Source organism: Monodon monoceros, unplaced genomic scaffold (assembly GCF_005190385.1).
Source record: "Monodon monoceros isolate NGI ecotype Baffin Bay Population unplaced genomic scaffold, NGI_Narwhal_1 Super_Scaffold_13, whole genome shotgun sequence".
Lineage (NCBI taxonomy): Eukaryota > Metazoa > Chordata > Mammalia > Artiodactyla > Monodontidae > Monodon > Monodon monoceros.
Genome location: NW_021703769.1, coordinates 48,998,405 through 49,013,663, shown reverse-complemented (window position 1 = coordinate 49,013,663; position 15,259 = coordinate 48,998,405). Strand labels below are relative to the sequence as shown.

General features: G+C 50.0%; 1 protein-coding gene across 8 annotated transcripts in view; it reads left to right on the top strand.

Moving 5' to 3' along the window:
- Nucleotides 1-15,259, top strand: part of LMF1 (lipase maturation factor 1) — a 90,972-nt gene that overhangs the window by 55,044 nt on the left and 20,669 nt on the right. The window lies entirely within an intron of this gene.

The window sequence follows — 15,259 nt, the reverse complement described above, 5'->3', positions numbered from 1 at the left end:
TCTGCTGCTCGATCAGAATTGGTGACTGTCCCAGACGCTCAGACCCGCTTGTGGTTCTGTAGTCTGGCCATGCTTCACATGCCCCAGAGGACAGATTGGTCCTTTCAGAGCTCAGCCTCAGAGGGGACCCCAGGTCGTGTGGGTGGGGGTGCCCGAGCAGAAGGAAGGAAACCTCTCTGCCCGCTGATGGCCTGGTCCCCCCAGGTGCCCGGGGTGCAGTCGGTGCGGCCACTCCATCCTCGGGTGTCTGGAGAGGTGGCACCAGGCTGCCCTTCTCTGGAAGCAGCTGGAAACTGGACACATGGTGACACAAATGTTTTCACACCCGACGATAGCCAGGTGGGCCGGGGTCCAGAGGGAAACTCTCGAGCTGAGCCCTTGACTGCCTGGCTCTTCGGGGAGGCCGGGGTCCTTGCCGCGGGGAGGCAGTGATGGCCGGAGGGCTTCCTGCTGGAGGCAGCGGCCAGGGCACAGAGGGGAGGAATCTGTGCAGAGGATGCAGCTCCAAGGACAAAGCATCACTTCTGTCCAAAATGCATCCTCTGATCTAACCATGAGGAAGAATCAGACATGCCCCAAATGCGGGACGTTCTGCACAGCTTCAGACCAGCATTTCAAGTATCCAAGTCATACCTTAATTAAAGCCTAAGGAGCCGTCAGCCAGGACGTTAGTGGGAAGCTGGTGAAACCCAAGTAGGGTTGAAGTAGTAGTGACACATGTACAGGGTCTCCTTGTCATTTTTACAGCTTTTCTGAAGTCTAAGATTTTCTTCAAAATAAAAGGTTAAAGAGAAGTAGTATGGGCAACTTTATGCACATGAAGTGGGCAGTTAGAGGACATAGAGGTAGGTAGGTTTCTGACACTGACACAAGAGGGTCAGCACAGCTGAATCATTTTATAAACTGAGTCATTAAACATGCAAAAGGTACCTCCCACAGAAAACTCCAGGCCCAGACGACTCCACTGATGAGATTTATCAAATATTTAAGGAAGAAGTGGTAACAAATCTACACACATTCAGAAAACGGGAGAGGGGACCCTTCCCAGCTCACTCTCCTGAGGCCGGTGAAGACAAGGACATTTCAAAAAGGGAAGTTACAGAATACTGTTCTTCAAGAGCACAAACAAAAATTATCAAGGAATTATTCGCAAATGAATCCAGAGTACATAAAGTTGTCAAGTCCACGTGGGATTTTCCCCAGAATGCAAGGCTGGTAGGACATGAATAAATAGATGTAATTCACCAAGTTACCAGATATAAGGAAGAAAGAGATCAAATGATATGTTCATCTCATTCTAGGTAGAAAAAGCATTAGACAATGTTAAACACTTATTCACAATAACCAAAAAAATTCTCAGCAAACTAGAAATAGAAGGAAACTTCTTCAACCTGATAAAAGATAACTATACAAACTACCTACAGCTAACATCATACTAAATGGTGAAAGACTGAACACTTTTCCTCTAAGACTGGGAACAGGGCAGTGGTGGCCAGCCTCCTCATGGCTAGTCAACAGTGTGTTGAAGATCTTAGCTTGTGCATTAAAGCAAGAAAAAGTGGTGAAGGCCCTGAAGATTGGAACAGAGGAAGTAAAATTATCTCTGTTCATCACGTATGTGGAAGATCACAAGGGCCGTAGAACTAGGGATTGAAGTCGACCAGGGCCAATATTTCCATGAGCTGGCAAAAACTGTCAAAAACATGAAAGTTTAAAATATACCCCTAACATCCACAACCATAAAATACTTAGGAAGTTTTCACAGAAGTGCAACACTTGTGCTCTGAAAACCACCAAACGTCACTGAGAGGAGACTTGGGCAAGTAGGTCTTCCACGTTTGTGGTCAGAAGGCTCGTTACCAGCCAAGGGTCAGTTGTCCCCAAACTGGTTGATAGATTTCGTGCAGCCCCAAACATAATCCTAGAAGGGTTTTCTTTTTAGAAATTAACGAACCAAGTCTTAGGTGTGCGTGGAAATGCGCAGGACCTAGTCTTGAATAAGAGTAAAGTTGTCGGCATCACACTGCTTGTGGGTTCAGGCCTTCCCAGAGGATGTGGCCCTCGAGGCGCCAGGGGAGGTGAGAGGCCAAGAGCCGTATCGACGGGGTGGGTCAGTCTGGAAGTAGTCCCACACTGAAGTCACGGTCAAGTGACCTCTGGACAAGACAGCAAGTCAGTTCAGCTGAGAAAGAAAAGTGTCTCCCCCGCCAGTGCTGGGTATCCACACGGGCACACGGACCCCACCCCCCACCACACCACACACGACAGTCAGTTCGAGGTGGACGCAAACATAAAACCAAGACACTCCTCGCAGATAACTTAGAACGTTCACAGTCTCGGAGAGGCAAAGATTGCTTACAGCACAGAAACCATTAACCATAAGAGAAAAAAATAGGTAAACTGTATGTCAAAACAATGAAAATCTTGGGTTCTTCAAAAGACACCATGAAAAAACGGCAAGCCACAGGTTGCAGGGAGCATTCACAACACACACCTGGCAGAACCTCCGTGTGGAGTATATGAAGAACTCATGCATGTCACTAACGGACAGTTCACTCTGAAAAAGGGAGAGGTCTCGGCAGGCATGCGCGTGGCTGTCCCAGCACTTGCACGAAACACATGGATGGACGCTGAGGTCCCATCCCCCCAAGAGGACAGAACTTAGTGGCTGACCAAACCAAATACTGGCTCACTCAAGTTGCTGTAACAAAACACCACAGCCCACGTGGCTTAAACCACATTTATTTTCTCACAGTTCTGGAGGCTGGAAGTCCGGGGTCGGTGTTGCAGCCAGTTCTGTTCCCGGCGAGGACTCTCCCTGGCTTGCAGATGCCACCCTCACACTGTGTCCTCACCTGTTGGGTCAGCTGCCCCCCCCCACATGACCTCCTTGACCCTGCATGACTCCCTTGGTCCAGACGCAGCCGCACTGGGGGTCAGGGCCTCGATATACGAATGTTGAGGGGCGCGAGCAAGAGGGACTCCCTGCGTGCTCTCCTGTGGGCGTGTAAAACAGTGCAGCCACTTGGGGAGGCAGTTTGGCATTTACTTTCTGAGTTGACCCCACGCCCACCCTGTCCCCCAGAGTTTCCACTCGATACGTAACCCAGGAGAAGTGGAAACGTGGTCACAGAGGCCTTTTACACAAACACTCGTGGCAACATTATCCACATGCACCAAGAACTGGAAACCAACCACAGTCCACCAGCAGGAGGATGGGGGCAGCCTGGCCCAAATCCCCCAAAGGCAAACCACCCAGCCAGACAGGGACCCAGTGCCGAGCCCACAGGCATCGTGTGGCTGAGAGCACTAGCCAGGAAGGGGTCCCGCGTGAGTCCTTGTGAAGGTTCTGGAATCGGCGGAGCCAGCAGGCAGCCACAGACCCAGAGGCTCTGTCACATCTGGGATGTGGGGTGGCGATTGATGGGCGTGTAGGAACTCTCGGGGCAATGGGGTGAGGCTCCACGGGCATGCACATCCACACAAGCCCCTCAGCTGCAGCTTCAGGACAGGACATAAGTCATTTCCTGCAACCTAACAAGAGGTCACCGTAAGGGGAGCCTCGGGAGGTGGTCCATCAGCCCCACAAAGAGCAGAGTTGTGCACATCCATCCGAGCCGGGTTTTCCTGGGCTGAGCACCAGTTGACACAACATGCCTTCAAGCCCTGGAAAGACCATCAGCCCCGCCAGGCACTGCAGCTCGAGACAGGCTCCCAGACGCTGCTTCCTACCTGTTCCCGAGCCAACCGCGGGCCTGGCCTGTGCGGCGTGAGTTCTCGTTATTCGTTCCCGCTGATACAGAGGTGACTTGATGGCCCCAAACTGTCGCCACACGGGCCGGGGGTGGGGCAGGGTGGCCACCCCACGTTGGTGTGATTGGAACTGGAATTCAGGCCGTCCCACGCTGGGGCTTCACAGCTGTGCGGCAGTTCTGTGCGTTGGCATCCTGGGGCCAGACCAAAGCAGCGAGGAGCTGCCAGTTCCTCACAGGAGAGGGCAGACCAGGCCCAGATGCACTCCTTCCTTTTCCGTCCTCAGAGCAAAGAGTGGAGACTCTCTCACCTGCAGGAAATGGTAGATGGTGTAGGTGTTCGAGTCACTGTGGCTAAGCCCTTTAATTATGCTTTAAAGATAAAAGTTTTCACTTTTGGACTTCCCTGGTGGCGCACTGGTTAAGAATCCACCTGCCAATGCAGGGGACACAGGTTCGAGCCCTGGTCTGGGAAGATCCCACATGCCGCAGAGCAACTAAGCCCGTGTGCCACAACTAGTGAGCCTGTGCTCTAGAGTCCCAGAGCCACAACTACTGAAGCCCGCGCACCTAGAGCCCATGCTCCACAACAAGAGAAGCCACCTCAATGAGAAGCCCTCGCGCTGCAATGAAGAGTAGCCCCCACTCGCCGCAACTAGAGAAAGCTGGCGCACAGCAACGAAGACCCAACAAGCCAAAAAATAAATAAGTAAACAAACAAAAAACTATTTTAAAAAAATTTTTCACTTTTATCTCAATCTGTTTTTGTAGCTGAGTTCATACTGGCCGAAGTTTTCAGCTGGAGCATATTAAACACCTGTTGTGGAAGCCAGAGCCCCTGGCTCCTGGTCCCTGTGCTTATTCCATGGGGAGTGGGCGGGGATGTTCCACACGGGCGTCCTCAATGGTTCCAGCCCGTGCTGGGCCCGAGAACTGTGCTCACTCGATGGCTGACATTCTGGGAACTGAGCCAGTATCCGTGCTACTGGGAGTTCTCATACCTGGACAACGCCAAGGGGATACCAGCTGGGTCAGTCTGACCCCCGGGAAGTCGAAGAACAAAACCTGTCTCTTTTCTGCACCTCCCTCCCTCCAGCCTGGCCCCCGGGGGTGTGTACACGTGGCCGTCGGGTGGCAGTGGCTGGCATCTCCCTCTTCCCATAGGAGCCTTGCTTGGTGTGAGGGCTGCCTCACAGGGGTGTCCTGGGCCCACGGGGAGAGTGGCAGTGAGAAGAGGTGGTGCCTGGATGTTCAGAGTCATCAAACAAGGGAAGTAGGAACCTGTCCTGCTGCTAGATGTCTGGCAGTGGGGGGAACCCATCCTGCTGCTGGATGTCTGGAGTGGGGGAACCGGTCCGGCTGCTGGATGTCTAGGTGGGTGGGGAAGGCTGTCCTGCTACTGGATGTCTGGAGCAGGGGTGGGGGGACCCGTCCTGCTGCTGGATGTCTGGGGGTGGTGGGGGTAACTGTCTCCTGGACGGCTGCTTCCACTTGCATTAACTAGGCTGTTAGCGTGGCTTTTATTTTCCTGTATATTCTCTCTACAGTTCTTCCAATGTCTTTTACTACCTTTCTCCTGATACTAAATTGTTTTTATTTTATTGCTTCACATTTTGAGTTAAGAACTTAATTCCCTAAGATAACATGATACTATACATAGAGAATCCTAAAGACGCTACCAGAAAACTACTAGAGCTAATCAATGAATATGGTAAAGTAGCAGGATACAAAATTAATGCACAGAAATCTCTTGCATTCCTATACACTAATGATGAAAAACCTGAAAGAGAAATTAAGGAAACACTCCTATTTACCATTGCAACAAAAAGAATAAAATACCTAGGAATAAACCTACCTAAGGAGACAAAAGACCTGTATGCAGAAAACTGTAAGACACTGATGAAAGAAATTAAAGATGATACAAGCAGATAGAGAGATATACCATGTTCTTGGATTGGAAGAATCAACATTGTGAAAATGACTATACTAGCCAAAGCAATCTACAGATTCAGTGCAATCCCTATCAAACTACCAATGGAATTTTTCACAGAACTAGAACAAAAAATTTCACAATTTGTATGGAAACACAAAAGACCCCGAATAGCCAAAGCAATCTTGAGAAAGAAAAACGGAGCTGGAGGAATCAGGCTCCCTGACTTCAGACTATACTACAAAGCTATGGTAATCAAGACAGTATGGTACTGGCACAAAAACAGAAATATAGATCAATGGAACAGGATAGAAAGCCCAGAGATAAACCCACGCACACATGGTCACCTTATTTTTGATAAAGGAGGCAAGAATATACAATGGAGAAAAGACAGCCTCTTCAATAAGTGGTGCTGGGAAAACGGGACAGGTACATGTAAAAGAATGAAATTAGAACACTCCCTAACACCATACACAAAAATAAACTCAAAATGGATTAAAGACCTAAATGTAAGGCCAGACACTATAAAACTCATAGAGGAAAACATAGGCGGAACACTATGACATAAATCACAGCAAGATCCTTTTGACCCACCTCCTAGAGAAATGGAAATAAAAACAAAAGTAAACAAATGGGACCTAATGAAACTTAAAAGCTTTTGCACAGCAAAGGAAACCATAAACAAGACGAAAAGACAACCCTCAGAATGGGAGAAAATATTTGCAAATGAAGCAACAGACAAAGGATTAATCTCCAAAATTTACAAGCAGCTCATGCAGCTCAATAAAAAAAAAAAAACCCAGTCCAAAAATGGGCAGAAGACCTAAATAGACATTTCTCCAAAGAAGATATACAGATTGCCAACAAACACATGAAAGGATGCTCCACATCACTATTCATTAGAGAAATGCAAATCAGAACTACAATGAGGTATCACCTCACGCCAGTCAGAATGGCCATCATCAAAAAGTCTACAAACAATAAATGCTGGAGAGGGTGTGGAGAAAAGGGAACCCTCTTGCACTGTTGGTGGGAATGTAAATTGATACAGCCACTATGGAGAACAGTATGGAGGTTCCTTAAAAAACTAAAAATAGAACTACCATATGACCCAGCAATCCCACTACTGGGCATATACCCTGAGAAAACCATAATTCAAAAAGAGTCATGTACCACAATGTTCATTGCAGCTCTATTTACAATAGCCAGGACATGGAAGCAACCTAAGTGCTCATCCACAGATGAATGGGCACAGAAGATGTGGCATGGAATATACAATGGAATATTACTCAGCCATAAAAAGAAACAAAATTGAGTTATTTGTAGTGAGGTGGATGGACCTAGAGTCTGTCATACAGAGTGAAGTAAGTCAGAAAGAGAAAAACAAATACCGTATGCTAACACATATATATGGAATCTAAAGGGAAAAAAATGGTTCTGAAGAACCTAGGGGCAGGACAGGAATAAAGATGCAGACGTAGAGAATGGACTTGAGGACATGGGGATGGGGAAGGGTAAGCTGGGACAAAGTGAGAGAGTGGCATGGACATATATACACTACCAAATGTAAAATAGATAGCTAGTGGGAAGCAGCCGCATAGCACAGGGAGATCAGCTCAGTACCTTGTGACCACCTAGAGGGGTGGGATAGGAAGGGTGGGAGGGAGATGCAAGAGGGAGGAGATATGGGGATATACGTATATGTATAGCTGATTCACTTTGTTATAAAGCAGAAACTAACACACCATAGTAAAGCATTTATACTCCAATAAAGATGTTTTAAAAAAAGAAAACTTAATACTGTAACTTTTCATTGAGCAGAATTGCAGCTAAAATCAGCAGTTTTCATTGAGATTTGTATCTTGGCTATGGCTGGGGCAGGTCATTTTCACTTTTTTTTTTTTTTTTTGGCTGCTCCATGCAGCTTGTGGGATTTTAGCTCCCCAACCAGGGACTGAACCCAGGCCCTCAGCAGTGAAAGCACCAAGTCCTAACCACTGGACCACCAGGGAATTCCCTGGAGCAGGTTGTTTTTATGTGAAATGGAGGGGATGCAACATAAAAGGAGGCTCTGGAGAACCTGGGCATGAAGAGGAGCCTCTGGGCCCTCAGAGGTGGCGCGAGGATGTGCTTTCCTGTCCGTACCTGGGCAACCGCCATGTAACCCGCAGGCTGCAGACAGCAGCCTCAAGTCCCTTCTCGCTATTCAGAAGGGGCTCAGTTGCTAACCACCTGTGCTGCCCACAGCTCTGTGCTCACACCTGCTGCACACCCCATGGGGCCCCGATGCTCCTTGTGTGCAGACTGTCCCTGTCTTGTTAACACAAAAATAAGCTATATCTAAGATGGAGAAAATAGAGGCCCACAGGACCTACCGTTTTGGGGTCAGAATTAAGCAGGGCCAGGAGCCACAGCCATGCTGTGATTGAAGGACACCGTGAGAAAACACTGTCTTCACCTAACTGGCAGTTTTGTCTGAGATCCTGCCGTAAAGTCACCTGGAATATTATGAAAGCTTCGGGCCAATAAATTTGACAACATAAGTGAAATGGAGAAATTCCTTGACAAGTGCAGCTTACTAAAACTGAGACAGAAGGAAACAGGAAATCGAAAGGGCTCCATATCTGGTAAATAAATTGAATCTGTAATCAAAAACCATTCCAGAAAGAAAGTAGGCACAGTGAAATCAAACATTTGAAATAAAACATTTGAAACACCAGTGAAATCAAACATTTAAAGAGGAAATAATAGCAATCCTACACAAACTCTTGGAAAATAGCAGAGGCAGGGACACTTCCCAAATTGTTTTCTGTGACCATCATAAGAGTGATACCAAAACCTGATGAGGACAGGACAAAAAGGAAAATAGAAACCAGTGTCCCTCACAAAGACACAGAAACCCTTAGCAAAATATTGGCAAATCAAACTCGGCAATAAAAGAGGCATGGTTTATCTCAGGAATGCAAGATTGGTTTAATATTTGAAAATCAACTAATGAAATTCACTATACAACAGAATAAAACTGAAGAATGATTTTTTTCTCCTCAACAGATGTAAAAAGTACACGATACAATGCAGTACCCACTCAAGGGCGTGTTAGACGGGGCTTCCTCAGTGGTGATAGAATGAGAGCATTCATGTGTGATTAGAAACAGGCCTGTTATCTGTTTTTGCTGCTGCTCTTCAACACTGTATTGGAAGTCCTAGTGCAATAAAACAAGAAAAAGAAAGCCATAAAGATTCCCAAAAAAGAAATGAAACTTATTCACAGACATGGTTGTACATGTACAAAACCCAGTGGAATCTTAAAAAGCAACTACTAAAGTGAATACATTAATTTAGCAAGGTTGCAGGATACAAGGTCAATGTGAAAAATAAACTGTACATCATATACTATTACAAAGTCATTAGAGGGGACTTCCCTGGTGACGCAGTGGTTAAGAATCCACCTGCCAATGCAGGGGACACGGGTTCGAGCCCTGGTCTGGGAAGATCCCACATGCCGCAAAGCAACTAAGCCAGCGTGCCACAACTACTGAGCCTGCTCTCTGGAGCCCACGAGCCACAACTACTGAGCCCACGTGCCACAACTACTGAAGCCCGCGTGCCTAGAGCCTGCGCAGCAACGAAGAGTAGCCCCTGCTCACCACAGCTAGAGAAAGCCCGTGCACAGCAACAAAGACCCAACACAGCCATAAATAAATAAATAAATAAATATGTCGTTTTTCACCCAGGTTTATATGTAGACTCAAGGTAATTCCTGTAAAATTCCCAGTGGGCTTTTTGGGAAAAGTGACATGTTGATTCTAAAATTTACATAGAAATAAAAAGAAATTTGAAAAAGAACAAAGTTGGAGGACTTATACTTCCTGATTTTAGAGTTTAATTTAAAACTGAAGTATGGGGACTTCCCTGGTGGTCCAGTGGATAAAACTCCGTGCTCCCAATGCAGGGGGCCCTGGTTCAATCCCTGGTCAGGGAACTAGATCCCACATGCTACAACTAAGGAGCCTGCGTGCCTCAACTAAGGAGCTGGCGAGCCACACCTGAAGAGCCCACCTGCCACAAGTAAGACCTGTGCAACCAAATAAATATTAAAAATAAGTAAATAAAACTGGGCTTCCCTGGTGGCGCAGTGGTTGAGAGTCCGCCTGCCGATGCAGGGGACACGGGTTCATGCCCCGGTCTGGGAAGATCCCACATGCCACGGAGCGGCTAGGCCCGTGAGCCATGGCCGCTGAGCCTGCGCATCCGGAGCCTGTGCTCCACAACGGGAGAGGCCACAACAGTGAGAGGCCCGCGTACCACAAAAAAGTAAATAAATGAATGAATGAATGAAACTGAAGTATGGTATTGATCTAAACTGGAAAAATAGATCAGTAGAAGAGAAGAGAGTCCAGAGATAGACCCACACCTCTGCTGTCAGCTGATATTCACCCAAGGTACCAAGTCAAGTCAATGGGAAAATGAAAGTCATTTTTTACAAATAGTACTAAAATAATTGGAAATCTGTATAGAAGAGTAAAATGAGCTTTGAGTGCTCTTTCATCTGTACCAAACTCTAATTTGAAGTAAATCATGGACCTAAACATAAAAGCAAAACCAAAAAGTTCTTAGAAGAAAACATAAAAGAATATCTCCTAGAAACAGACCCACACAGATGCAGTTGATTTATTTTCAACCAAGGCAATAAGCCAAATCAGTGGGGCAAGAAAAAATAATTTTTTTTAACAAACATAAAAGGTAGAATCATAAAATTTTTTGAAGATAGCATAGACAGTTACCTTGGGGTACACAGAGATTTCTTGGACAGGGCACAAAAAGCACTAACTATTAAAGAAAAATATTGATAAATTATACTTCACTGATATTAAATTTCTCCATCTTCAAAATACACCATTACGAAAATGAATAGGCAAGCCCCGCCTGGGAAACACCTGCAGTGTACAAGTCCAGCTGAAATCTAACATTCGGAACCTGCAGATCACAGTAGGAAGGTGGGTGCAGGACCTGAACATACTTCACCCTCGAAGGGATGGGAACGGCGACGAGGACGTGAAAACTGTGGGGCGGCATTTTGCACCCAGGAGGGGCTGGGTGTAAAGCACTAGCAGCGCCCCAGGTCGGAGGGTCTGTGGGCCATGGGATTCCTGGTGGGAGCGTCACTTGGCTTATAGGGGGTGCGGTGGTGCAGCCTTGCTCAGCAGCTGTAGGCCGGTTTCCTACAAGGCAAGACATGGCCCCGCCTGTGAGCCCACCTTCCGCTTCCGAGAAAGAAAACCTGTCCACACATGTCTACAGCAGCCCTGCTCATCATGACCGCAGACCTAGGCACCAGCCCAGTGTCCATCGACGGATGGGCAGCCTGTGGTGCATCCACACAAGGGACAGCACTCAGCTGGGAGAGGGAACCAACCCCCCGAGGCAGTGATGCAGACAGACCCGAAGTCCCTGGAGGAGCACAGCCAGCCTGAGCCCAGGGCCACGGGCCACCAGCCCCTATGAGTGTGAAACCCCGGGGGCAGGCGAAGGCGGCTCCCTGGCCAGTGCGTGTGGAATTGCCTGGAAAGTGGTCACGAAGAATGTTCTGTGGGATGGAAACCTGTGTCCTGTTTTGGGTGGATTCCTGATTGTGTACAATTGTCAGACACATTGAACTGGACATTTCATCTGTGTGCGTTCTGTTTCATGTGAATTGTATCTCAATCCTTTGACTTAAGAATCCGTGTGAGTTTGCTTTTTCACGCAAGGATCCCTGTGAGATGCAACCCCATTAAAGCCACAGACCTTGGAGATTAGGGGGTCACAGCTTACTGCAGCCCTTGGGCCTCACCCCAGAGCCCGCCGTCGGGAGTGAGCCACGCCCCTTTCCGTCCAGACGGCACACATTTCTGCCTGAGCTTACTGGCAGCTATTCCAGGTGTGGTGACGGCCCTCTGTGTCAGCCTCCAAGCAACGCTGTCGCTGCTGTAGCATCTGTGCTGGGCCCACAGCTCCCGCTTCCCTCGCTGGCTGGAGAAGGAGGATTCCTGGAACCCAGCGAGTCTGCACTTGGGTCTGTGCACATTCCCTGGAGGCTGGAGGCCCAGGACTGCTCTGAGTGGGTGAAGCAGGTCATCTGAAGCAGTTTCCGCGTTGCCGTGTGGGGTCCCAGAGATGCTCCGGCCCCACAGTGGCAGCAGCAGCTCTGAAAGGTGAGCGAGCGAGACGAGACACCAGACCCATTAGCAAATAAGAGCAGGAGCTCAGTAGGAAAGAGCCTTCAGGTCGGGGCCTCTCTGGGAGTCAGTTCCTACAGTAAAATCTTATTAACATAATGAAATAAATGTTGGAATGTGACTCACCCCCAAGACCAAGACAAGCGGGTATCACTGCCACTTCCTTGACGAGCCTGCCGGGTCCTGGGATCACCACTCCAAAATGAGAGCGGTTATTCTAATTTGCTTTATTGCATTAGTGTGGGCTGCTCTGTCCTCCTTCCCATGGTGCCGTCGGCGGAGGCGTCCTGGGAACCTCTGGGGAGCGCCGTCCACGGGCTCTGACCTCTGCCCAGCTGCACGCCCCTCACATCAGCCCCCTGCCCAGTGGCTCAGCGCCCTCTTTGTGCTGTCTCTCTGCCACTTGTCTCGAACCAGCCTCGGCGGGAGGACGGTCATACCCAGCCCTGCAGTAGCTGTGAGGACCCGAGACTGTCCCCTCCACCCACTCCACAGCCCCTGCAGGTCTGGGCAGTTTTCACAAGCTCTCAGGGTTCAGGGAGGGGGCACAACAAGACCCCCCACCAACAGCATCCACGATTTCTCTCTCTCCCTGCACATTCAGCTCAGAGGTTCCCCTGTAGCTGATGCAGTGCCTGCTATCTGCGTAGATGTACTGCACTGGTAAATTCAGAGGGTTTATTTCCATCTAATCATACCCTGGAGTCTGAAAGTGTAGACACTGCCCCAGACCTGGAGAGAAGGGGCTAGGTGGAAACCCTGTGTAGTCTGGGGCCCCTTCAGATGTGGAGACAGGTCAGTCCTGAGAGACCCCAGGCCAGCCTGTGCACACTCAGGTAAGATCTGGGCGCTAAGCCATGAGCCTCACGCTGCGGTCATCCACCTGCTCACAGAGCATGTGGGGTCCCGTGGGTCCACCTCAGCTCCCAGGGGAGATGCAGAGTGCTGCCGGGTCTGAGCAGAACCAAGGCATCCCGACCCCCACCCCCCGTGGCTGTGAGCACGTCCCAGACCAGCAGGCCTGCTCCAGGGAGGGAACAGCCCCTCTTCCCGTACCTACAAACCCAGGTTGATGATGCTTCTCCTTTGTGGGAAAGGAGCAGGTGTAGGACTGATCAGCCGTGTCTGCAGATGGAGAAAAGGATTTCCAGAGAGACAGACTCTGACGGTGAGAGAACGGGGTGCAGTGTACGTGCAAAATGGGGGCACTGCCGAGGGAGCTCTCAGTGCTGGCTCGGACCCGAGGGCTGTCTCCCCTCCCCCGGCTGCAGGCCTGGGAGCCCCCCACCCAGTTAGGTGTGATGGGACTTGTGCAGCGTCACAGAAATTGATGTTCTTTCTGTGGCAAAAGGCCTTGCTTTTTCCCATTTCCAAATGGGAGATTTTAAGGAGCATGTTCTTGGACCCGTGAGCTTTAGAGAGAAGCCCCTGTGCATCCCCCGGGCACCTGCCCCCACCCGCTGCCCATAAGGCCTGAGGTCTCCTCGGTCGCCCCAGAATATTCTAGCATCCTGGCACTCACCCTTTCCCCAGGGAGAGCAGAGGTTGTATGGACAGCTGGAGGTCACTCGGTGTGTTACTGGTCTGTCTGTGCCATTTTTTTGGAATTAATTTTGGGCTGAAAAAGGCTCAAAGAAGGCTTTGTTCCTTTGACACTTACTCTGGAAGAAAAAAAAATCCGTGGAAAATCTGACATCTGCATTGTAGAGAGAAATCAATAGATGGGGAGGAATATAATTATCCTCCACTCCCAAAAGAATGTTTCAGATTTTTAAGTGTCTCATACCAGCTTAGAATTTGAATGACATTTTAATTATTTTGTTTTTTTTCTTCTTTGCCTGGTTTGAATCTCCAAAGAGTGCCTCTTGGATTCCAAGGGATGTAGGGAGCAGAGCCTGCACTCACGGGGAGTGAAGTGTGACAGTGGCTGTTTTCCTGCCGAACGAGCAGGCACGTTGCCACAGAAACCAGCGGTTCATCCGCGCCGGCAGGACACGATAGGCTTTCTGAAGTGCTGTTTCTGTACAGATGCGACCGTGTATGGCAGAGTTCACACTGGAAGTTGTCTCCGGCACTTCTGTGATCTAAGCAAACCCAGTTTCCGAGACTTGACTAACCGCTTCTCAAAGTGACTAGTTCTGTGAGTCTATAGACAGAGCAGGCGGGTCCTCGGAGCGCGGCTCCACGTCTGCTACACAAGCTCCCCTGACATGGGATCGGCCCCACTGCAGGGCGCCAGGCCCCAGAGAGGTGGGTGCGGAACAGCCACTGGGTGTGAACGGCACCCAGGACAGTTGAGTATCGTGGCCTCTGTGGGACATATTTGTAAACTCTCTGCTGGGCCGCACAGCTAGCTCATGCCTGGCCCATGTGCTCGGCCAGGACACGGTCACTCAGTCTCACTGTGGAAGCTGCCAGCATGGCCGCCACTTGGGCTCTAGCTTCCCTGTTGTTTCTTGTCCCTGCTCCTTCGGGTGTCGCTGCGTCTGTGCCACCCACAGGGGCCCAGGCCAGGTGTCAGCTGCCCCCTCGGCCCATCCTGTGGGCTCCACGGTCCAGGCAAGTCCAGGGTGGGCAGTCTTACACCCTGGGCAGCCATCCTGCCTTGCTGTCAGCGTGGCCGTCAGAGGACCTGTCGACTCACACTGTCCTGCCCCCGGCTTAGAGCCCTCAACTGCCCCAAAGTTCTTCCCCTATGGGAAGGTCAGTTTTATGTGCAAGTCTGGCTGGGCTGCCACCCCAGGTATTCAACCAAACCCCAGTTCGACGTGGCTGCCAGGCTGTTTTGCAGACGTGATTGAAGTCCACGGTGGGTTGGCTCCAGTGAGGAAGGGTGCCCGGGACAGGCTGGGCAGGTGCGAGGATGGGCTGAGGAGACTCGCCCCCGAGCAGCTGCAGCTGCAGAGGCCGCCAGCCAAGAGAACCAGGCCGCCATCCAGGCTGCTTTCTTGGCGACACAGTTTCTCACCTTCCAGACCAGCTGTCATGTGAGACAGACGTTAGGGCTGAACCTGTGCATCCAGCAACAGCTTTACTCCCGTTGGTGAGCAGTTTGCTTCTGACTGTGAAGGGATCGCGTGGAGCTGTGATTCCCAAGGGCAAGTGAACGGGGGAGTGCGGCAGGCAGTGAGCTGACTGTCCTCCTGGCCACTGTGGACCGGCCATGCTGGCCGCTGCCCGGCAGGGAGACTGGCAGGGCTGCAGACAAGCCCGCCCACAGGCTTCACAGCGGAGGCCCTCTCTCCACAGCCACTGTCCCGGTGGACTGGGCAGCACAGGAGTTCCCTGGAGCCCCTCCCGAGCCTGAGCACCGGGGTCTCCCACGTGCTGTGGCCTGAGCACAGGGTCTCCTGCATGCT